The sequence below is a fragment of the Engystomops pustulosus genome, chromosome 7 (assembly GCF_040894005.1).
Source record: "Engystomops pustulosus chromosome 7, aEngPut4.maternal, whole genome shotgun sequence".
Lineage (NCBI taxonomy): Eukaryota > Metazoa > Chordata > Amphibia > Anura > Leptodactylidae > Engystomops > Engystomops pustulosus.
This window is the reverse complement of record NC_092417.1, coordinates 178,674,670-178,697,758: the sequence shown is the minus strand read 5'-3', so window position 1 is coordinate 178,697,758 and position 23,089 is coordinate 178,674,670. Positions and strand designations below refer to the sequence as shown.

General features: G+C 44.5%; 2 protein-coding genes across 4 annotated transcripts in view; one reads left to right on the top strand and one right to left on the bottom strand.

Annotated features, from left to right (window-relative positions):
- The window catches only part of ELF5 (E74 like ETS transcription factor 5), a 59,923-nt gene extending 47,067 nt beyond the window's left edge, over positions 1–12,856 (bottom strand). The window contains exon 1 of the mRNA XM_072119066.1: positions 12,804–12,856. The gene's annotated coding sequence lies outside the window, so the exon portion shown is untranslated. The remainder of the gene's footprint in view (positions 1–12,803) is intronic.
- EHF (ETS homologous factor) overlaps positions 1–23,089 on the top strand; it is a 57,774-nt gene that overhangs the window by 1,577 nt on the left and 33,108 nt on the right. The window contains exon 1 of one of the 3 annotated variants that reach the window (XM_072119064.1): positions 13,151–13,253. The exons of the other annotated variants lie outside the window; for them this stretch is intronic. The gene's annotated coding sequence lies outside the window, so the exon portion shown is untranslated. Of the gene's footprint in view, positions 1–13,150; positions 13,254–23,089 lie in introns of those variants that run through there. 3 annotated transcript variants of the gene reach the window in all.

Genomic DNA, 23,089 nt, shown 5'->3' with positions numbered 1-23,089 from the left:
TCTATCTATCTATCTATCTATCTATCTATCTATCTCCTATCTATCTATCTATCTATCTATCTCCTATCTATCTATCTATCTATCTATCTATCTATCTATCTATCTATCTCCTATCTATCTATCTATCTATCTATCTCATATCTATCTATCTCCTATCTCCTATCTATCTATCTCCTATCTATCTATCTCCTATCTATCTATCTATCTCCTATCTATCTATCTATCTATCTATCTCCTATCTATCTATCTCCTATCTATCTTCTATCTATCTATCTATCTCCTATCTATCTATCTATCTATCTATCTATCTATCTCCTATCATCTATCTATCTATCTATCTATCTATCTATCTATCTATCTATCTATCTCCTATCTATCTATCTCCTATCTATCTATCTATCTATCTATCTATCTATCTCCTATCTATCTATCTATCTATCTCCTATCTATCTATCTCCTATCTATCTATCTATCTATCTATCTATCTATCTATCTCCTATCTATCTATCTATCTATCTCCTATCTATCTATCTATCTATCTATCTATCTCCTATCTATCTATCTATCTATCTATCTATCTCCTATCTATCTATCTCCTATCTATCTATCTATCTATCTATCTATCTATCTATCTCCTATCTATCTATCTATCTATCTATCTCCTATCTATCTATCTATCTATCTATCTATCTATCTATCTCCTGTCTATCTATCTATCTATCTATCTATCTATCTATCTATCTCCTATCTTTCTATCTATCTCCTATCTTTCTATCTATCTCCTATCTATCTATCTATCTATCTATCTATCTATCTATCTATCTCCTATCTATCTATCTATCTATCTATCTATCTATCTATCTATCTCCTATCTCTCTATCTATCTATCTATCTATCTCCTATCTATCTCCTATCTATCTATCTATCTCCTATCTATCTATCTATCTATCTATCTATCTATCTATCTATCTATCTATCTATCTTCTATCTATCTCCTATCTCCTATCTATCTATCTATCTATCTCCTATCTATCTATCTATCTATCTATCTATCTATCCATCTATCTATCTATCTATCTCATATCTATCTATCTATCTATCTATCCATCTATCTATCTATCTATCTATCTCATATCTATCTATCTATCTATCTATCTATCTATCTATCTCCTATCTATCTATCTATCTATCTATCTATCTATCTCCTATCTATCTATCTCCTATCTATCTATCTATCTATCTATCTATCTATCTCCTATCTATCTATCTATCTATCTATCTATCTATCTATCTATCTATCTTCTATCTATCTCCTATCTCCTATCTATCTATCTATCTATCTATCTATCTATCTATCTCCTATCTATCTATCTATCTATCTATCCATCTATCTATCTATCTATCTATCTCATATCTATCTATCTATCTATCTATCCATCCATCTATCTATCTATCTATCTATCTATCTATCTATCTCATATCTATCTATCTATCTATCTATCTATCTATCTATCTATCTCCTATCTATCTATCTATCTATCTATCTATCTCCTATCTATCTATCTCCTATCTATCTATCTATCTATCTATCTATCTATCTATCTCCTATCTATCTATCTATCTATCTATCTATCTATCTATCTATCTATCTATCCCCCTGTATTATACCTGTAATCCTACTCAGTCCCATGTTATACCACCGAGAATTTTTCAAAACTATAAACGGATCCCTTCTACATACTGATGACTGGTACCGGGAGAGCAGGTTCTGGAGTCATCTGTCTGATATTCTGAAAAAAAATGCAACTACAGAGTCAAATTATGTCAGAAATGTCATAAAAATTACAGAAAAGCAACAAAAAGCCCAAATATTATTATTAGCTATGATAATATGTTTGTGTGTTTTGTTATTCTTTGTTCTATCTTATTCTTTATGCTCAGTTTTGATTGGTGGTTTTGTTGCTTTATGACTTTTCATGGATCAGAAAGTAACATTTACAGAAATTAGAAAGTCAACTTTTATAGCGAGTGTTTTTAAAAACTTTTCAACACCTTCTTGTGATTATTATTAATTATAAACATAGTCAAGAAGATTATAATGTTTCTTCCTAACTCCCCCGACCTGTTCTGTGTAGATGCATCACATATAACATTTTACATCTTATGTTATAAAAAAAAAAAAATGACAAAATTTAACCCTTGTCGATTCCGTATCATTTTTTGGTGCACAGGAATTACCAAAATTTTGTTCAATCAGTCTAAAAAAAAAAAAAAAAATTGTGTTTTTTTTATTGTACTTAGAATTAGTAAAAACTTTTTAGTGTGTGTGTGGGGGGGTCCAAATTTCTTTAGAACTTATAATTAGTAAAAACTTTTTAGTGTGGGGGGGGGTCCAAATTTCTTTAGAACTTATAATTAGTAAAAACTTTTTAGTGTGGGGGGGGGTCCAAATTTCTTTAGAACTTATAATTAGTAAAAACTTTTTAGTGTGGGGGGGGGTCCAAATTTCTTAAGAACTTGTAATTAAAAAAATTGGGGGGAGGGGGGGGGGTCCAAATTTCTTTAGAACTTATAATTAGTAAAAACTTTTTAGTGTGTGGGTGGGTGGCGGGGGCTCCAAATTTCTTTATAACTTATAATTAGTATAAACTTTTTAGTGTTGGGGGGTGGGGGGGGCTCCAAATGTCTTTAGAACTTATAAATAGTAAAAAACTTTTTAGTGGGGGGGTCCAAATTTATTTAGAACTTATAATTAAAAAAAAACTTTTTAGTGTGTGTGTGGGGAGGGGGGGGCGGTGTCCAAATTTCTTTAGTACTTATAATTAAAAAAAAACTTTTTAGTGTGTGTGTGTGTGTGGGGGGGGGGGGGTCCAAAGTTCTTTAGAACTTATAATTAGTAAAACCTTTTTAGAAACTTCATATAACAACTATATTTTTTTGTTACATGGGGGGGGGGGGTTTAAGGCTGATCCCTTATTGAACTTTTGGGTGTAAATTTGCCCCCCTCCCCCATTATGCCATAATAAGGGGTTACAGCTGTGATTACATTTTTGGGGTGCAGTAAGTTGAATGTAGGGGGTCGCCCCTTGGTTCCATTTATCGTCATGGATCCCCTATGTTACAGGTCAGGATTGGTTACAGATAATGGGGGGGTCTCATGTGTCCGGCGTCACAGTATAGAATCTATACTTTACTATGCTGTTGATGATAGTAGGACATCTATGATCAGGTTAAAGGAGGTTGTGTCATAATGTGTCATCCCCTTTAAGAAAACGTAACACATAGTAGTAACGATGATGCAAAAATTGCTCTGCTTCATCTCATGATGGGAAATCACTGGGCACTAAGAGCAACTGAGGAAAGTCCATGTTTTCTGAAGGCACCAGACATTGGGGGTCATTTACTAAGGGCCCGATTTGCGTTTTCCCGACGCGTTACCCAAATATTTCCGATTTGCGCCGATTTTTCCTGAATTGCCCCGGGATTTTGGAGCACGCGATCGGATTGTGGCGCATCGGCGCTGGCATGCACGCGACGGAAATCGGGGGGTGTGGCCGAACGAAAACCCGACGGATTCGGAAAAACCGCCGCATTTAAAAAAAAAAAAGTGTCGCTGGACATGCGCTTACCTGCACCAAGCAATGGATCGTGGACTCCGGAGGACTTCAGCGCAGCAGCGACACCTGGTGGACGTCGGAGGAACTGCCTTAGTGAATCGCTGGAAGACCGGAATCCTCCGCAGACAATGCGGCGCTGGATCGCGAATGGACCGGGTAAGTAAATCAGCCCCATTGTGCAGTGCAGAGGGTTTAAGGAGATTGAAATCTGTCCAGTCTAGATCAGGGGTGGGTCTAGATCAGGGGTGGTCTTCTCTTTGAGGTGGTCTTGTCTTGGAGGTTATCCACAGAGTAGAGAAGGGTCCCCTTACATGTATAAAAGATGGTTCTGCTGACTCTGGTGGTTCTGGACGCGCCTCTGATATCTATAGAGTCCTATCAGAGGTTACAGTAAGTTCCTGAGATAAGTGATTATCATAGTCGCAGATAACGGGTGAAAGAATCGAGATCCGATAAGTAAATATGTGGAGATTAGAACAATAAGACAGAACCGCATGGAGGTCCCACCAACTGCTGGTGCTCAATAGGTGGCAGTAGTGAGGCAGAGATTTGCATAGATTTCCCATGAAGCATTGCAGGTTGGTCTCCATAAGAAGAGTCATTACCATCACCTTCCACACCTTCAAAGCCCCCAAAGCTGTAATGGAGTCACCCTATTGCTTGGTAGTCCAGTCATTGGGGGAGGGGGTTGCCAAAGACACGGCTACTTACCTCTAGAGATGGCACCGACATTGTCCACAAGATAGATCAACCACGTTCAGACCAAGGTGATGACACAGAATGACCGGACCCCGTCCTTGGAGATTTAGGAATCTCTGACCTAATTGTAGGACAAGAACTTCCATCGTTTCCTTTTCTCCAATTTTGGGGTTAAGGAAGATCCAAGAAGTCATTGAAAAGCTCCAAGGACCCAAGTTGACCCCCAAATAAGCTCTTACACTCAGAAAGATCTCAAGTTTCGAGCCCACGGTTGGGTTTCTCCAATGTGAAATGTCAAAAAGTCCCAAACCACAAACCTCAATTGTCTCCAATTTTGGGATGAAAGAAGGTCTAAGGGGCTTCGAGAAGTTACTTAGTATCCATTTCCGTAGGACCCCCCTCCGGCCAGGCAGTATTTTGGCAGTGGAGTAAGATCTACCACACTCAAAAACTTGGTAGAACATCGAATTGATGGGACCGACCAACGATCTTCAACCAATGGTGTCAGGAGAAGGGAGGACTGGACGTGTTGTGTCCAAAGTGTCCGACAGTGACCTGACTCTTCCCTCCCCATTCTTTTTGGATGGAGGGTGCACGGGACACATAGTTATTTTTGTGGGTAACTTGGAATTTTGGAAATGTGTAACATCTAAGAAAATGAGGAAGATCTCAGGTTTCCATGTGGTCCAGATTTTGTTGTAGCACATAACATGAGCCGGTCCTCCGACCAGACTATGTCCTGCCAGGAGACTTCCCCAGACTAATCCTTTGGCAGGATCTCCAGACCTCAGGTGTTAGTGAGAGATCACTACTGCATCTCCAGGGATAGTGGTGGCTACTGTAGACGTAAGAGACATCAGATCTTCTATTATTCCAGCTCAAGTTACAGTCATGTCTCAGAAAGCAAAAAAGTCAACCAGTAGTTTTCCTCCAAATCTGGACCAGAGTCTACTTACTGCATAATTCATGTATGTACACAGTGACTGCACCAGCAGCAGAATAGTGAGTGCAGCTCTGGGGTATAATACAGGATGTAACTCAGGATCAGTACAGGATAAGTAATGTCATGTATGTACACAGTGACTGCACCAGCAGCAGAATAGTGAGTGCAGCTCTGGGGTATAATACAGGATGTAACTCAGGATCAGTACAGGATAAGTAATGTCATGTATGTACAGTGACTGCACCAGCAGCAGAATAGTGAGTGCAGCTCTGGGGTATAATACAGGATGTAACTCAGGATCAGTACAGGATAAGTAATGTCATGTATGTACACAGTGACTGCACCAGCAGCAGAATAGTGAGTGCAGCTCTGGAGTATAATACAGGATGTAACTCAGGATCAGTACAGGATAAGTAATGTCATGTATGTACACAGTGACTGCACCAGCAGCAGAATAGTGAGTGCAGCTCTGGAGTATAATACAGGATGTAACTCAGGATCAGTACAGGATAAGTAATGTCATGTATGTACACAGTGACTGCACCAGCAGCAGAATAGTGAGTGCAGCTCTGGAGTATAATACAGGATGTAACTCAGGATCAGTACAGGATAAGTAATGTCATGTATGTACACAGTGACTGCACCAGCAGCAGAATAGTGAGTGCGGATCTGGAGTATAATACAGGATGTAACTCAGGATCAGTACAGGATAAGTAATGTCATGTATGTACACAGTGACTGCACCAGCAGCAGAATAGTGAGTGCAGCTCTGGGGTATAATACAGGATGTAACTCAGGATCAGTACAGGATAAGTAATTTCATGTATGTACACAGTGACTGCACCAGCAGCAGAATAGTGAGTGCAGCTCTGGAGTATAATACAGGATGTAACTCAGGATCAGTACAGGATAAGTAATGTCATGTATGTACACAGTGACTGCACCAGCAGCAGAATAGTGAGTGCAGCTCTGGGGTATAATACAGGATGTAACTCAGGATCAGTACAGGATAAGTAATGTCATGTATGTACACAGTGACTGCACCAGCAGCAGAATAGTGAGTGCAGCTCTGGGGTATAATACAGGATGTAACTCAGGATCAGTACAGGATAAGTAATGTCATGTATGTACACAGTGACTGCACCAGCAGCAGAATAGTGAGTGCAGCTCTGGGGTATAATACAGGATGTAACTCAGGATCAGTACAGGATAAGTAATGTCATGTATGTACACAGTGACTGCACCAGCAGCAGAATAGTGACTGCAGCTCTAGAGTATAATACAGGATGTAACTCAGGATCAGTACAGGATAAGTAATGTCATGTATGTACACAGTGACTGCACCAGCAGCAGAATAGTGAGTGCAGCTCTGGAGTATAATACAGGATGTAACTCAGGATCAGTACAGGATAAGTAACTGTCATGTATGTACACAGTGACTGCACCAGCAGCAGAATAGTGACTGCAGCTCTGGGGTATAATACAGGATGTAACTCAGGATCAGTACAGGATAAGTAATGTCATGTATGTACACAGTGACTGCACCAGCAGCAGAATAGTGAGTGCAGCTCTGGAGTATAATACAGGATGTAACTCAGGATCAGTACAGGATAAGTAATGTCATGTATGTACACAGTGACTGCACCAGCAGCAGAATAGTGAGTGCGGATCTGGAGTATAATACAGGATGTAACTCAGGATCAGTACAGGATAAGTAATGTCATGTATGTACACAGTGACTGCACCAGCAGCAGAATAGTGAGTGCAGCTCTGGGGTATAATACAGGATGTAACTCAGGATCAGTACAGGATAAGTAATTTCATGTATGTACACAGTGACTGCACCAGCAGCAGAATAGTGAGTGCAGCTCTGGAGTATAATACAGGATGTAACTCAGGATCAGTACAGGATAAGTAATGTCATGTATGTACACAGTGACTGCACCAGCAGCAGAATAGTGAGTGCAGCTCTGGGGTATAATACAGGATGTAACTCAGGATCAGTACAGGATAAGTAATGTCATGTATGTACACAGTGACTGCACCAGCAGCAGAATAGTGAGTGCAGCTCTGGGGTATAATACAGGATGTAACTCAGGATCAGTACAGGATAAGTAATGTCATGTATGTACACAGTGACTGCACCAGCAGCAGAATAGTGAGTGCAGCTCTGGGGTATAATACAGGATGTAACTCAGGATCAGTACAGGATAAGTAATGTCATGTATGTACACAGTGACTGCACCAGCAGCAGAATAGTGACTGCAGCTCTAGAGTATAATACAGGATGTAACTCAGGATCAGTACAGGATAAGTAATGTCATGTATGTACACAGTGACTGCACCAGCAGCAGAATAGTGAGTGCAGCTCTGGAGTATAATACAGGATGTAACTCAGGATCAGTACAGGATAAGTAACTGTCATGTATGTACACAGTGACTGCACCAGCAGCAGAATAGTGACTGCAGCTCTGGGGTATAATACAGGATGTAACTCAGGATCAGTACAGGATAAGTAATGTCATGTATGTACACAGTGACTGCACCAGCAGCAGAATAGTGAGTGCAGCTCTGGAGTATAATACAGGATGTAACTCAGGATCAGTACAGGATAAGTAATGTCATGTATGTACACAGTGACTGCACAAGCAGCAGAATAGTGAGTGCATCTCTGGGGTATAATACAGGATGTAACTCAGGATCAGTACAGGATAAGTAATGTCATGTATGTACACAGTGACTGCACCAGCAGCAGAATAGTGAGTGCAGCTCTGGAGTATAATACAGGATGTAACTCAGGATCAGTACAGGATAAGTAATGTCATGTATGTACACAGTGACTGCACCAGCAGCAGAATAGTGAGTGCAGCTCTGGAGTATAATACAGGATGTAACTCAGGATCAGTACAGGATAAGTAATGACATGTATGTACACAGTGACTGCACCAGCAGCAGAATAGTGAGTGCAGCTCTGGGGTATAATACAGGATGTAACTCAGGATCAGTACAGGATAAGTAATGTCATGTATGTACACAGTGACGGCACCAGCAGCAGAATAGTGAGTGCATCTCTGGGGTATAATACAGGATGTAACTCAGGATCAGTACAGGATAAGTAATGTCATGTATGTACACAGTGACTGCACTAGCAGCAGAATAGTGAGTGCAACTCTGGAGTATAATACAGGATGTAACTCAGGATCAGTACAGGATAAGTAATGTCATGTATGTACACAGTGACTGCACTAGCAGCAGAATAGTGAGTGCAACTCTGGAGTATAATACAGGATGTAACTCAGGATCAGTACAGGATAAGTAATGTCATGTATGTACACAGTGACTGCACCAGCAGCAGAATAGTGAGTGCAGCTCTGGGGTATAATACAGGATGTAACTCAGGATCAGTACAGGATAAGTAATGTCATGTATGTACACAGTGACTGCACCAGCAGCAGAATAGTGAGTGCAGCTCTGGGGCATAATACAGGATGTAACTCAGGGTCAGTACAGGATAAGTAATGTCATGTATGTACACAGTAACTGCACCAGCAGCAGAATAGTGAGTGCAGCTCTGGGGTATAATACAGGATGTAACTCAGGATCAGTACAGGATAAGTAATGTCATGTATGTACACAGTGACTGCACCAGCAGCAGAATAGTGAGTGCAGCTCTGGAGTATAATACAGGATGTAACTCAGGGTCAGTACAGGATAAGTAATGTCATGTATGTACACAGTGACTGCACCAGCAGCAGAATAGTGAGTGCAGCTCTGGAGTATAATACAGAATGTAACTCAGGATCAGTACAGGATAAGTAATGTCATGTATGTACACAGTGACTGCACCAGCAGCAGAATAGTGAATGCATCTCTGGGGTATAATACAGGATGTAACTCAGGATCAGTACAGGATAAGTAATGTCATGTATGTACACAGTGACTCCACCAGCAGCAGAATAGTGAGTGCAGCTCTGGGGTATAATACAGGATGTAACTCAGGATCAGTACAGGATAAGTAATGTCATGTATGTACACAGTGACTGCTCCAGCAGCAGAATAGTGAGTGCAGCTCTGGAGTATAATACAGGATGTAACTCAGGATCAGTACAGGATAAGTAATGTCATGTATGTACACAGTGACTGCACCAGCAGCAGAATAGTGAGCGCAGCTCTGGGGTATAATGCAGGATGTAACTCAGGATCAGTACAGGATAAGTAATGTCATGTATGTACACAGTGACTGCACCAGCAGCAGAATAGTGAGTGCAGCTCTGGGGTATAATACAGGATGTAACTCAGGATCAGTACAGGATAAGTAATGTCATGTATGTACACAGTGACTGCACCAGCAGCAGAATAGTGAGTGCAGCTCTGGGGTATAATACAGGATGTAACTCAGGATCAGTACAGGATAAGTAATGTCATGTATGTACACAGGGACTGCACTGGCAGCAGAATAGTGAGTGCAGCTCTGGGGTATAACATAGGATGTAACTCAGGATCAGTACAGGATAAGTAATGTCATGTATGTACACAGTGACTGCACCAGCAGCAGAATAGTGAGTGCAGCTCTGGGGTATAATACAGGATGTAACTCAGGATCAGTACAGGATAAGTAATGTCATGTATGTACACAGTGACTGCACCAGCAGCAGAATAGTGAGTGCAGCTCTGGGGTATAATACAGGATGTAACTCAGGATCAGTACAGGATAAGTAATGTCATGTATGTACACAGTGACTGCACAAGCAGCAGAATAGTGAGTGCATCTCTGGGGTATAATACAGGATGTAACTCAGGATCAGTACAGGATAAGTAATGTCATGTATGTACACAGTGACTGCACCAGCAGCAGAATAGTGAGTGCAACTCTGGAGTATAATACAGGATGTAACTCAGGATCAGTACAGGATAAGTAATGTCATGTATGTACACAGTGACTGCACAAGCAGCAGAATAGTGAGTGCATCTCTGGGGTATAATACAGGATGTAACTCAGGATCAGTACAGGATAAGTAATGTCATGTATGTACACAGTGACTGCACCAGCAGCAGAATAGTGAGTGCAACTCTGGAGTATAATACAGGATGTAACTCAGGATCAGTACAGGATAAGTAATGTCATGTATGTACACAGTGACTGCACCAGCAGCAGAATAGTGAGTGCAGCTCTGGGGTATAATACAGGATGTAACTCAGGATCAGTACAGGATAAGTAATGTCATGTATGTACACAGTGACTGCACCAGCAGCAGAATAGTGAGTGCAACTCTGGAGTATAATACAGGATGTAACTCAGGATCAGTACAGGATAAGTAATGTCATGTATGTACACAGTGACTGCACCAGCAGCAGAATAGTGAGTGCAGCTCTGGGGTATAATACAGGATGTAACTCAGGATCAGTACAGGATAAGTAATGTCATGTATGTACACAGTGACTGCACCAGCAGCAGAATAGTGAGTGCAGCTCTGGGGCATAATACAGGATGTAACTCAGGGTCAGTACAGGATAAGTAATGTCATGTATGTACACAGTAACTGCACCAGCAGCAGAATAGTGAGTGCAGCTCTGGGGTATAATACAGGATGTAACTCAGGATCAGTACAGGATAAGTAATGTCATGTATGTACACAGTGACTGCACCAGCAGCAGAATAGTGAGTGCAGCTCTGGAGTATAATACAGGATGTAACTCAGGGTCAGTACAGGATAAGTAATGTCATGTATGTACACAGTGACTGCACCAGCAGCAGAATAGTGAGTGCAGCTCTGGAGTATAATACAGAATGTAACTCAGGATCAGTACAGGATAAGTAATGTCATGTATGTACACAGTGACTGCACCAGCAGCAGAATAGTGAGTGCATCTCTGGGGTATAATACAGGATGTAACTCAGGATCAGTACAGGATAAGTAATGTCATGTATGTACACAGTGACTGCACCAGCAGCAGAATAGTGAGTGCAGCTCTGGGGTATAATACAGGATGTAACTCAGGATCAGTACAGGATAAGTAATGTCATGTATGTACACAGGGACTGCACTGGCAGCAGAATAGTGAGTGCAGCTCTGGGGTATAACATAGGATGTAACTCAGGATCAGTACAGGATAAGTAATGTCATGTATGTACACAGTGACTGCACCAGCAGCAGAATAGTGAGTGCAGCTCTGGGGTATAATACAGGATGTAACTCAGGATCAGTACAGGATAAGTAATGTCATGTATGTACACAGTGACTGCACCAGCAGCAGAATAGTGAGTGCAGCTCTGGGGTATAATACAGGATGTAACTCAGGATCAGTACAGGATAAGTAATGTCATGTATGTACACAGTGACTGCACAAGCAGCAGAATAGTGAGTGCATCTCTGGGGTATAATACAGGATGTAACTCAGGATCAGTACAGGATAAGTAATGTCATGTATGTACACAGTGACTGCACCAGCAGCAGAATAGTGAGTGCAACTCTGGAGTATAATACAGGATGTAACTCAGGATCAGTACAGGATAAGTAATGTCATGTATGTACACAGTGACTGCACCAGCAGCAGAATAGTGAGTGCAGCTCTGGGGTATAATACAGGATGTAACTCAGGATCAGTACAGGATAAGTAATGTCATGTATGTACACAGTGACTGCACCAGCAGCAGAATAGTGAGTGCAGCTCTGGAGTATAATACAGGATGTAACTCAGGATCAGTACAGGATAAGTAATGTCATGTATGTACACAGTGACTGCACCAGCAGCAGAATAGTGAGTGCAGCTCTGGGGTATAATACAGGATGTAACTCAGGGTCAGTACAGGATAAGTAATGTCATGTATGTACACAGTGACTGCACCAGCAGCAGAATAGTGAGGGCAGCTCTGGAGTATAATACAGGATGTAACTCAGGATCAGTACAGGATAAGTAATGTCATGTATGTACACAGTGACTGCACCAGCAGCAGAATAGTGAGTGCAGCTCTGGGGTATAATACAGGATGTAACTCAGGATCAGTACAGGATAAGTAATGTCATGTATGTACACAGTGACTGCACCAGCAGCAGAATAGTGAGTGCAGCTCTGGGGTATAATACAGGATGTAACTCAGGATCAGTACAGGATAAGGAATGTCATGTATGTACACAGGGACTGCACCACCAGCAGCAGAATAGTGAGTGCAGCTCTGGGGTATAATACAGGATGTAACTCAGGATCAGTACAGGATAAGTAATGTCATGTATGTACACAGTGACTGCACCAGCAGCAGAATAGTGAGTGCAGCTCTGGAGTATAATCCAGGATAAATAAAATAATATTTGTACACATATAAATACATATTTATTAGACTGTTATAGTTATAGTTACTTTGTTGTATTCTTAGCCATGAATCCCTCTGGTTACACCTTTCTCTGCTCTGTAGGATGTACTGACGTGACCCTATTACCCTCCTCACCCTATATGACCCTATATTCCCCCACTACCAGCTGTAGGTTTGGGCGCTGTCCGTACTGGGATGATATTAACCCCTTCTCCTCTGTGCATTATGGGATTACCTGCGGCAGGTGTCGTGGAGGCTCTGCTTTGGGGTGATTTTATGATGTGTTTTATAGGGTTTCGGTGTTTGCAGGAGCAGGACATTCCCCAGTCTGTGATCTCATCTTTAGGTGTGAGTGTTCTCTCTGAGGAGTTGAGTGTTTGCTCCTTGTTACTTATTAATCCTCAGATTTTGCAATCCTCCATCATGTATAATGGTGACAGTGGGATTAGGGAAGGAGGGAACCCTATAACAATGGCTGCACCGGTACCCAGCATGCTCTGCAGTGACCCCATCATCTCCCCAATCATAGGTCATGCCCTTAGGAGCAGCTGCAATACCTAATACGACCTGCTGATCAGGGGGGCGCAGTCCCTAGACCTGAGTCTGTGTTTGCCAACCGCTTTAAGCTGAGGTCCTTTATAAACACCTACCTTCATTCTTCCAGAGGCAGCCTGAATGGGGAGAGGTAAGTGCACTATTTATCTGGGAGGTTTGGCCTTGGGTCTGGGGTCTACATGGATTTATGGCGTCTGGTCTGGGATCTGTATTAGTTTATGGAGTGTGGATAGGAGTTTATATACAGTTATGGGATGTGGTCTGGGGTCTGACTGGATTTATGGGATCTGGTCTGGGGTCCGTATAGATTTATAGGATCTGTTGTTTTAGGAGCCTTGTCAGAACGTGTAATTAGAAGATTTGGAACACATGAAAATCTGTTTTGGGGTCTGTACTAGTTTATGGAGTGCGGTCTGGGGTCTGTACTAGTTTATGGAGTGAGGTCTGGGGTCTGTACTAGTTTATGGAGCGCGGTCTGGGGTCTGTACTAGTTTATGGAGCGCGGTCTGGGGTCTGTACTAGTTTATGGAGTGCGGTCTGGGGTCTGTACTAGTTTATGGAGCGCGGTCTGGGGTCTGTACTAGTTTATGGAGTGCGGTCTGGGGTCTGTACTAGTTTATGGAGTGCAGTCTGGGGTCTGTACTAGTTTATGGAGTGTGGTCTGGGGTCTGTACTAGTTTATGGAGTGCAGTCTGGGGTCTGTACTAGTTTATGGAGCGCGGTCTGTGGTCTGTACTAGTTTATGGAGCGTGGTCTGGGGTCTGTACTAGTTTATGGAGTGCAGTCTGGGGTCTGTACTAGTTTATGGAGTGCGGTCTGGGGTCTGTACTAGTTTATGGAGTGCGGTCTGGGGTCTGTACTGGTTTATCGAGCGTGGTCTGGGGCCTGTACTAGGTTATGGAGTGCGGTCTGGGGTCTGTACTAGTTTATGGAGTGCGGTCTGGGGTCTTTACTGATTTATGGAGCGCGGTCTGGGGTCTGTACTAGTTTATGGAGCGCGGTCTGGGGTCTGTACTAGTTTATGGAGCGCGGTCTGGGGTCTGCACTAGTTTATGGAGCGCGGTCTGGGTTCTGTACTAGTTTATGGAGTGCGGTCTGGGGTCTGTACTAGTTTATGGAGCGCGGTCTGGGGTCTGTACTAGTTTATGGAGCGCGGTCTGGGGTCTGTACTAGTTTATGGAGCGCGGTCTGGGGTCTGTACTAGTTTATGGAGCGCGGTCTGGGGTCTGTACTAGTTTATGGAGCGCAGTCTGGGGTCTGTACTAGTTTATGGAGCGCGGTCTGGGGTCTGTACTAGTTTATGGAGTGCGGTCTGGGGTCTGTACTAGTTTATGGAGTGCGGTCTGGGGTCTGTACTAGTTTATGGAGTGCGGTCTGGGGTCTGTACTGGTTTATGGAGTGCGGTCTGGGGTCTGTACTAGTTTATGGAGTGCGGTCTGGGGTCTGTACTAGTTTATGGAGAGCGGTCTGGGGTCTGTACTAGTTTATGGAGTGCGGTCTGGGGTCTGTACTAGTTTATGGAGTGCGGTCTGGGGTCTGTACTGGTTTATGGAGTGCGGTCTGGGGTCTGTACTAGTTTATGGAGTGCGGTCTGGGGTCTGTACTGGTTTATGGAGCGCGGTCTGGGGCCTGTACTAGGTTATGGAGTGCGGTCTGGGGTCTGTACTAGTTTATGGAGTGCGGTCTGGGGTCTTTACTGATTTATGGAGCGCGGTCTGGGGTCTGTACTAGTTTATGGAACGCGGTCTGGGGTCTGTACTAGTTTATGGAACGCGGTCTGGGGTCTGTACTAGTTTATGGAGAGCGGTCTGGGGTCTGTACTAGTTTATGGAGTGCGGTCTGGGGTCTGTACTGGTTTATGGAGTGCGGTCTGGGGTCTGTACTAGTTTATGGAGTGCGGTCTGGGGTCTGTACTAGTTTATGGAGTGCGGTCTGGGGTCTGTACTGGTTTATGGAGTGCGGTCTGGGGTCTGTACTAGTTTATGGAGTGCGGTCTGGGGTCTGTACTAGTTTATGGAGTGCGGTCTGGGGTCTGTACTGGTTTATGGAGTGCGGTCTGGGGTCTGTACTAGTTTATGGAGTGCGGTCTGGGGTCTGTACTGGTTTATGGAGTGCGGTCTGGGGTCTGTACTGGTTTATGGAGCGCGGTCTGGGGCCTGTACTAGGTTATGGAGTGCGGTCTGGGGTCTGTACTAGTTTATGGAGTGCGGTCTGGGGTCTTTACTGATTTATGGAGCGCGGTCTGGGGTCTGTACTAGTTTATGGAACGCGGTCTGGGGTCTGTACTAGTTTATGGAACGCGGTCTGGGGTCTGTACTAGTTTATGGAGTGCGGTCTGGGGTCTGTACTAGTTTATGGAACGCGGTCTGGGGTCTGTACTAGTTTATGGAACGTGGTCTGGGGTCTGTACTAGTTTATGGAACGCGGTCTGGGGTCTGTACTAGTTTGTGGAGTGCGGTCTGGGGTCTGTACTAGTTTATGGAACGCGGTCTGGGGTCTGTACTAGTTTATGGAGAGCGGTCTGGGGTCTGTACTAGTTTATGGAGTGCGGTCTGGGGTCTGTACTGGTTTATGGAGTGCGGTCTGGGGTCTGTACTAGTTTATGGAGTGCGGTCTGGGGTCTGTACTAGTTTATGGAGTGCGGTCTGGGGTCTGTACTGGTTTATGGAGTGCGGTCTGGGGTCTGTACTAGTTTATGGAGTGCGGTCTGGGGTCTGTACTAGTTTATGGAGTGCGGTCTGGGGTCTGTACTGGTTTATGGAGTGCGGTCTGGGGTCTGTACTAGTTTATGGAGTGCGGTCTGGGGTCTGTACTGGTTTATGGAGTGCGGTCTGGGGTCTGTACTGGTTTATGGAGCGCGGTCTGGGGCCTGTACTAGGTTATGGAGTGCGGTCTGGGGTCTGTACTAGTTTATGGAGTGCGGTCTGGGGTCTTTACTGATTTATGGAGCGCGGTCTGGGGTCTGTACTAGTTTATGGAACGCGGTCTGGGGTCTGTACTAGTTTATGGAACGCGGTCTGGGGTCTGTACTAGTTTATGGAGTGCGGTCTGGGGTCTGTACTAGTTTATGGAACGCGGTCTGGGGTCTGTACTAGTTTATGGAACGTGGTCTGGGGTCTGTACTAGTTTATGGAACGCGGTCTGGGGTCTGTACTAGTTTGTGGAGTGCGGTCTGGGGTCTGTACTAGTTTATGGAGTGCGGTCTGGGGTCTGTACTAGTTTATGGAGTGCGGTCTGGGGTCTGTACTAGTTTATGGAGCGCGGTCTGGGGTCTGTACTAGTTTATGGAGTGCGGTCTGGGGTCTGTACTAGTTTATGGAGCGCGGTCTGGGGTCTGTACTAGTTTATGGAGTGCGGTCTGGGGTCTGTACTAGTTTATGGAGTGCGGTCTGGGGTCTGTACTAGTTTATGGAGTGCGGTCTGGGGTCTGTACTAGTTTATGGAGTGCGGTCTGGGGTCTGTACTAGTTTATGGAGTGCGGTCTGGGGTCTGTACTAGTTTATGGAGTGCGGTCTGGGGTCTGTACTAGTTTATGGAGTGCGGTCTGGGGTCTGTACTAGTTTATGGAGCGCGGTCTGGGGTCTGTACTAGTTTATGGAGTGCGGTCTGGGGTCTGTACTAGTTTATGGAGTGCGGTCTGGGGTCTGTACTAGTTTATGGAGTGCGGTCTGGGGTCTGTACTAGTTTATGGAGTGCGGTCTGGGGTCTGTACTAGTTTATGGAGCGCGGTCTGGGGTCTGTACTAGTTTATGGAGTGCGGTCTGGGGTCTGTACTAGTTTATGGAGTGCGCCATCATGTGACTAAATTCCAAAAATTTCAAGTTGAAATATTCCGTACCCCTCTATCTACCCTGACTCGTAGGTCCCAGACCCTACAATGTGCATTCATCTCATACCCCAGGGGGGGGGGATTCCTAGAAGATGTGGAAATATCTATTGGGATACAAGGGGCAGAAATCTGATGAATGAAATGAGGGAATCTGAGAAGAGACGGACAATGTCGTAACTCTCGTCATTCAGCCGCAGCCAGACGGGAAGTTGTGGACGTAAAACCTTCCAGCACTGAGGGAACCTGCGTTACCGACTGAAAATTCCCCAAATTATTGTCTGGGGCATGGTAAGGGAAGGGGGCACCACACGGCGTCATGGACACTTGTAAAACCTTCATTTCTACATTTTTGGCTACTTTTGTGGACTCTTAAAGGGAAAGTAACTTAACATTTACATTGTATCCACCACATTCCGTATTATGAGAATAATGATTGACCCCATCATAACTACGTTATCCCATGAGAGCATGAAGACCTCCATGACATTGTGTAATGCTTTGTTTCCCCTCTTGGGGCGCTGCATGACATTGTGTAATGCTTTGTTTCCCCTCTTGGGGCGCTGCATGACATTGTGTAATGCTTTGTTTCCCCTTTGGGGGCGCTGCAGGGAAAAGCTAACACTGCTATGTTTTCATCCCGAAAAATGATGGTCCCTTACAGTCAGTAGACCCTATTAACAAAAAGGGGTTGTACACTCATTACAAGAATCTTGTACCCCCAGGAGGGGGGGGGGGGGGGGAGCAGGTGGGGCAGGTGCACTTGCCCTCCATTCAATACCTGTAAGGGATAGCTGTCTCTAGCAGTCCCATTCTCAAAGCTCAACCTACCCCTAGAAACAGGACCCAGGTTCTGGGATAAGGGGGGTCCTGGTAGTCGGATGACTTGATCCAAGTCCTTTAAATATGTGTCTGAAAATTCCCGAAAACGAGTCATTACGCAGAAGGGACGCAGGACCATAAAGCTCAGACGCTTCATCTCTTATCTATAATCTAGAGAAAACCCCATAAATGTATAAAAAGAAGGAATTCATGTCCTGTAGTAGTAAACCGCCCACATACAGTATGTAAATCCGCTCCGCGCTGCCGCTTCTTCCTGGTCGCCGCCCCGTCATCTGCCTCAGTGTTATTGGGGTTTTGAATTATTTTGGGATTTTATGGTGACGTTTATGACTTCAGTTTTTCCCATTGAAGGGAATTTCCATTGTTCTTGACTTTTTGGAGGGAATTCTCACCTATCGATGTGATAATAATGTCTGATTTCACTTCTGTCTCTTGTAGTTTTCTGATGACTGGGAAGGGGAGGATATTCCTAGTCTTGTGTTCTGTAGATGATGCTGGACTTCTGCCTTGTCCCTTTCTGCTGCGGATGAAGTTTAGATATTACCTGATCCATATGATATGTTCTGGCTCCATCCTCCCTATGTTATTCTTGGACACCATGTGGCTTAGTGGGCATGGCCACCGATTCAGCTCTGTCTCCTCCAAGAGTTTCCCATTCTTCTCCATTTAGACCTTCCGGCCACCACTTGCTTCTATACGATTCGCTAATCTGTCCCCGGCCCAATCAGACCCACATATTTTAGCTCTCACCCTCTGCCTGGTGTCAGCTCAGTATTGGTTTTAGGTTCTCCACTCCTCCATGCCAGTTTTTAGTTTTGACCTTGGCTTAATAATAATTATTCTTTATTTATATAGCGCACACAGATTACGCAGCGCTGCACAAGCATGTCAAATTGGTCCCTGTCCCCATGGGGCTCACAATCTAAACAGCCTAACAGTATGTTTTGGAGTGTGGGAGGAAACCGGAGTACCCGGAGGAAACCCACGCAAACACGGAGAGAACATACAAACTCTTTGCAGATGTTGACCTGAGTGGGATTCGAACCCAGGACCCCAGTGCTTCAAGGCAGAAGTGCTACTCACTCCGCCACCGTGTGGCTTGTCTCTACACTCCACCAGCCCTGACCTCGACCTACACCATTGCCTCTCCCCTGGTGCTTTGCCAATTGCCAATTCCATGCATTTCAAGAGGTAGCAACCCGGAGGTCTCCCAAAATCCCTGTAATAGGGTTAAAGGGTGAAAACCAATGAGATCTCTTAGTAAATCCTAACATGATTAGCCATGGGCAAAAGTAGTGAGGTGGCAGGTCCTATCAGCTACCCATGGTGGTTTTGACAGCCATTTGGGTAGTTTTTATACTATTAAGTAAGATGGTTATAAAAATTGCTTAGGTCACAGGATTTTTTTTAGGAAATGTGATTCACAATGTCATATCTCAGCTAGAGGTGCCCTTTAATCACAGAATGGAGAGCTGTCTCTTTCTGTAAAGGTTAGTCGCAGTAGCTATAGAGGCTGTAGACTTCACTTGGACCCCAGTGCTTAAAGGGACCCAAAAAATTCCTCTATAAAAATTGGATCCTCTACAAAGAGGACCGAGGACCTCAAAGTAACATTGCGATATGTCTGATCCAGCTAGATATTTGAGGTCCTCCAAGAGAATCCATAGAATCCAGAAGCATAGCTGGAGGTTTAAAGGGTCCAATGCCCCAGCCTTAAGGGGGCAAGCCTTTAGATGGTGAAGACGTGACCTAGTTTGGTTCTGGGTCTTCTCCGTTTGCAGTCAGCATATCCTAAGGCTCTAACCTAAGGTTACAACTAGAGGTGAGCGGACCCTTTGTTAGGGATTGGATTTGGGTTCCACCTTAAAGATCCCACTATAAAAATTGGTTCCGCTACAAAGAGGACTGAGGACCTCAAAGTTACATTGTGATATGTCTGATCCAGCTAGATATTTGAGGTCGTCCAAGAGGAACGGTAACATTGATTGTGGGTCCTTCCCTCTTGGAAGAAGCATAGCTGGAGGTTTAAAGGGTCCAATGCCCCAGCCTTAAGGGGGAAACCCTTTAGATGGTACAGAAACGTGACCTAGTTTGGTTCTGGGTCTTCTCTGCTTGCAATCAGCATAGTCTAAGGCTCTAACCTAAGGTTGCAACTAGAGGTGAGTAGACCCGTTGGTTGGGATCGGATTTGGGTTCCACCCAAAAGATCCCACTATAAAAATTGGTTCCTCTACAAAGAGGACCGAGGACCTCAAAGTAACATTGTGATATGTCTGATCCAGCTAGATATTTGAGGTCCTCCAAGAGGACCCACAACGTTGGTTGTGGGTCTTTTCCTCTTGGAAGAAGCATAGCTGGAGGTTTAAAGGGTCCAATGACCCAGCCTTAAGGGGGCAACCGTTTAGATGGTACAGAAACGTGACCTAGTTTGGTTCTGGGTCTTCTCCGCTTGCAATCAGCATAGTTTAAGGCTCTAACCTAAGGTTGCAACTAGAGGTGAGTAGACCCTTTGGCTGGGATCGGATTTGGGTTCCACCCAAAAGATCCCACTATAAAAAATTGGTTCCTCTACAAAGGGGACCGAGGACCTCAAAGTTACGTTGTAACCTGTGTGCACCAGCTACACCTTTGAGGTTCTCCAAGAGACTTCTCTGTTCTTCCTGTGGGACATACCAACCACTGATCAAGTCCTTCACCACTTGTGTTCCCACACAGGAGACAACCCTCCCACACACTAGAGATGCAGATGAGAAACCTTCCGGTGAGTTTCTGTGGAAGGGATTGTACACACTCATCTATTTCCCTGGAACGTGAACACATCGCTGATTTGTGTGTTTTGTATTTTTAACTCTCTCACTTCATCGACATCTTATCTTCTCCAGAAATGTCACCCGGGGAGGCGATGTGCACTTAATGCGCCAGTCTACCTGCCATGGCTGGTGTTGAGCCCTGTGTTTGCCATGGGTTTAGCTGTTTACCTTGCGCTTTAGTGGGGTGTCCTCCCATTGTACACAAGGTTTGCTCTGATCCTCTTGGCACGGCGCGGGCTCTTCTCCTGTCTGTTATTCTTGTGTCAGTGAAGCTGGAAGATCTTAAGCTCTAGTGGAAAAACACAGAGGCTGATAAGTAACTGGACCCAATGTGCCTCGGGATTACCTACCTTTGACCCCCGAGACCCTCCCCAATGCCTGATGATACCCATTATGGTTGTGGGTCTCCCCCTCTAGCAAACTTTGTAGGTCTCATTCCAAGAGGACCTGTAATGTTGCTTCTGGGTCTTTCCCTCTTGGAAAACCATACCTGAAGGTTCTAAGGGTCCAATGCCCTAGCCTAAGGGGGCAACCCTTTCAATGGTGCTGAAACAAGACCTAGTTTGGTTCTGGGTCTTCACCGCTTGTAATCAACATAGCCCATGGATCCTTCTACAAATAGGTTCTAACCTAAGGTGGTAACTAGAGGTGAGCAGATTCTTTGGTTGGGACTGGATTTGGGTTTGGGCACCTGACCCAGACATATTGTCCGATTGGTGGCCAGCGCGGCAAACTGAAGCTTCTAGCAACTAGCTGTGGCTATGATTGGGGGATACCTTAATGCTGAAATGAGGTGCAGTATGTCCAGGTCAGGTGATCCAAACCCAAACCTAATCCCAACCATTGGGTCTGCTCATCTCTAGTGGCAACTCTTTAGAAACGTAACCTAGTCTGGTTATAGGTCTTCTCCTCTTGCCTTGTTGGTGCAGACACTTTAACTAGTTTTGTTCTGTGTTCTCCTCTTCCAATCAGCATAGTCTAATGGTCCTTATACATAAAGCTGCTGACCTAAGGTGGTACTGTAAGCCTTTAGAAGGCACAGAAACTCAACCTAGTTTGGTTCTGGGTCTTCTCCTCCTGCAAGAAACATAGTCTGAAGGTTTTAGGGTAAGTAACAGATCTTAACCTAAGGTGACAACCCTTGACGGTGGAGACCCTTTAACTAGCTTGAGGCTGAATTTTCTCCTCTTGCAATCAGCGTTCTAAGGGTCCTTAGAAGCATCATCTGAAGTTTTGAGGGTCCTTATGCAAACAGCAGTTAGAAGCTCTAACCAGAGGTGAAAATCCTATCCTACTGCATCTCCTATATAGTAGGAAGGTCAATGTCTTGGTGTGGGTTGATGTGAATGACGTCCATGAGTGGCACCACCAAGGTCAGATGATTGAGATACCTACTTAGTATTTTGGATTTTGGGTGGAGCCTCATGACCAATGATTCCTAACTCAATGGTGGACCTTCAGCTCTATCATATCTACTGCAGGTAGACTAATACGGAGGAACATCGGAGGAAGGTGCTGGGAGACCTCATGAGTCCTGAACTGACTCCTTGTCCTGAGATCTACCTCCGCGGGCTCCATGTAACATACGTCTATCCTGGATGAACACATCCAGTACAAATAATGGCCCCTTACTCATGGTGGGAGCTCCAGACTCAGGTCATAAAGATGCAGTGACTCCTGGGGACGAGGGGTCACACCAGGATAAGGCACAGGACTCGTTCCATCACCTTGGAGCTGAGCCAAGTCCCGACTAGAGTTTCTTAAGGTTTTTGTATAATCTGCTCCATTGTGATAACAATAAAAACATTCTACGTGTGGAAAAACAGGATTGTTCATCTACACCCTAAAGAAAACACTATAGAGCAGGTGGACTAATAACTCGAAGCAGTCACCACCATCACCCAATATGAGATCATCATTACAGACCCTGGGACAGATCCAGTGCTAAAAGGGGTATAAATGGGTCCTATCTGCAGGCAGCATGTTATAGAGCAGGAGGAGCTGAGCAGATTGTACATAGTGTCCTATCTGCAGGCAGCATGTTATAGAGCAGGAGGAGCTGAGCAGATTGTACATAGTATCCTGTATGCAGGCAGCATGTTATAGAGCAGGAGGAGCTGAGCAGATTGTACATAGTGTCCTATCTGCAGGCAGCATGTTATAGAGCAGGAGGAGCTGAGCAGATTGTACATAGTGTCCTATCTGCAGGCAGCATGTTATAGAGCAGGAGGAGCTGAGCAGATTATACATGGTGTCCTATCTGCAGGCAGTATGTTATAGAGCAGGAGGAGCTGAGCAGATTGTACATAGTGTCCTATCTGCAGGTTGCATGTTATAGAGCAGGAGGAGCTGAGCAGATTGTACATAGTGTCCTATCTGCAGGCAGCATGTTATAGAGCAGGAGGAGCTGAGCAGATTGTATATAGTGTCCTATCTGCAGCCAGCATGTTATAGAGCAGGAGGGGCTGAGCAGATTGTACATAGTGT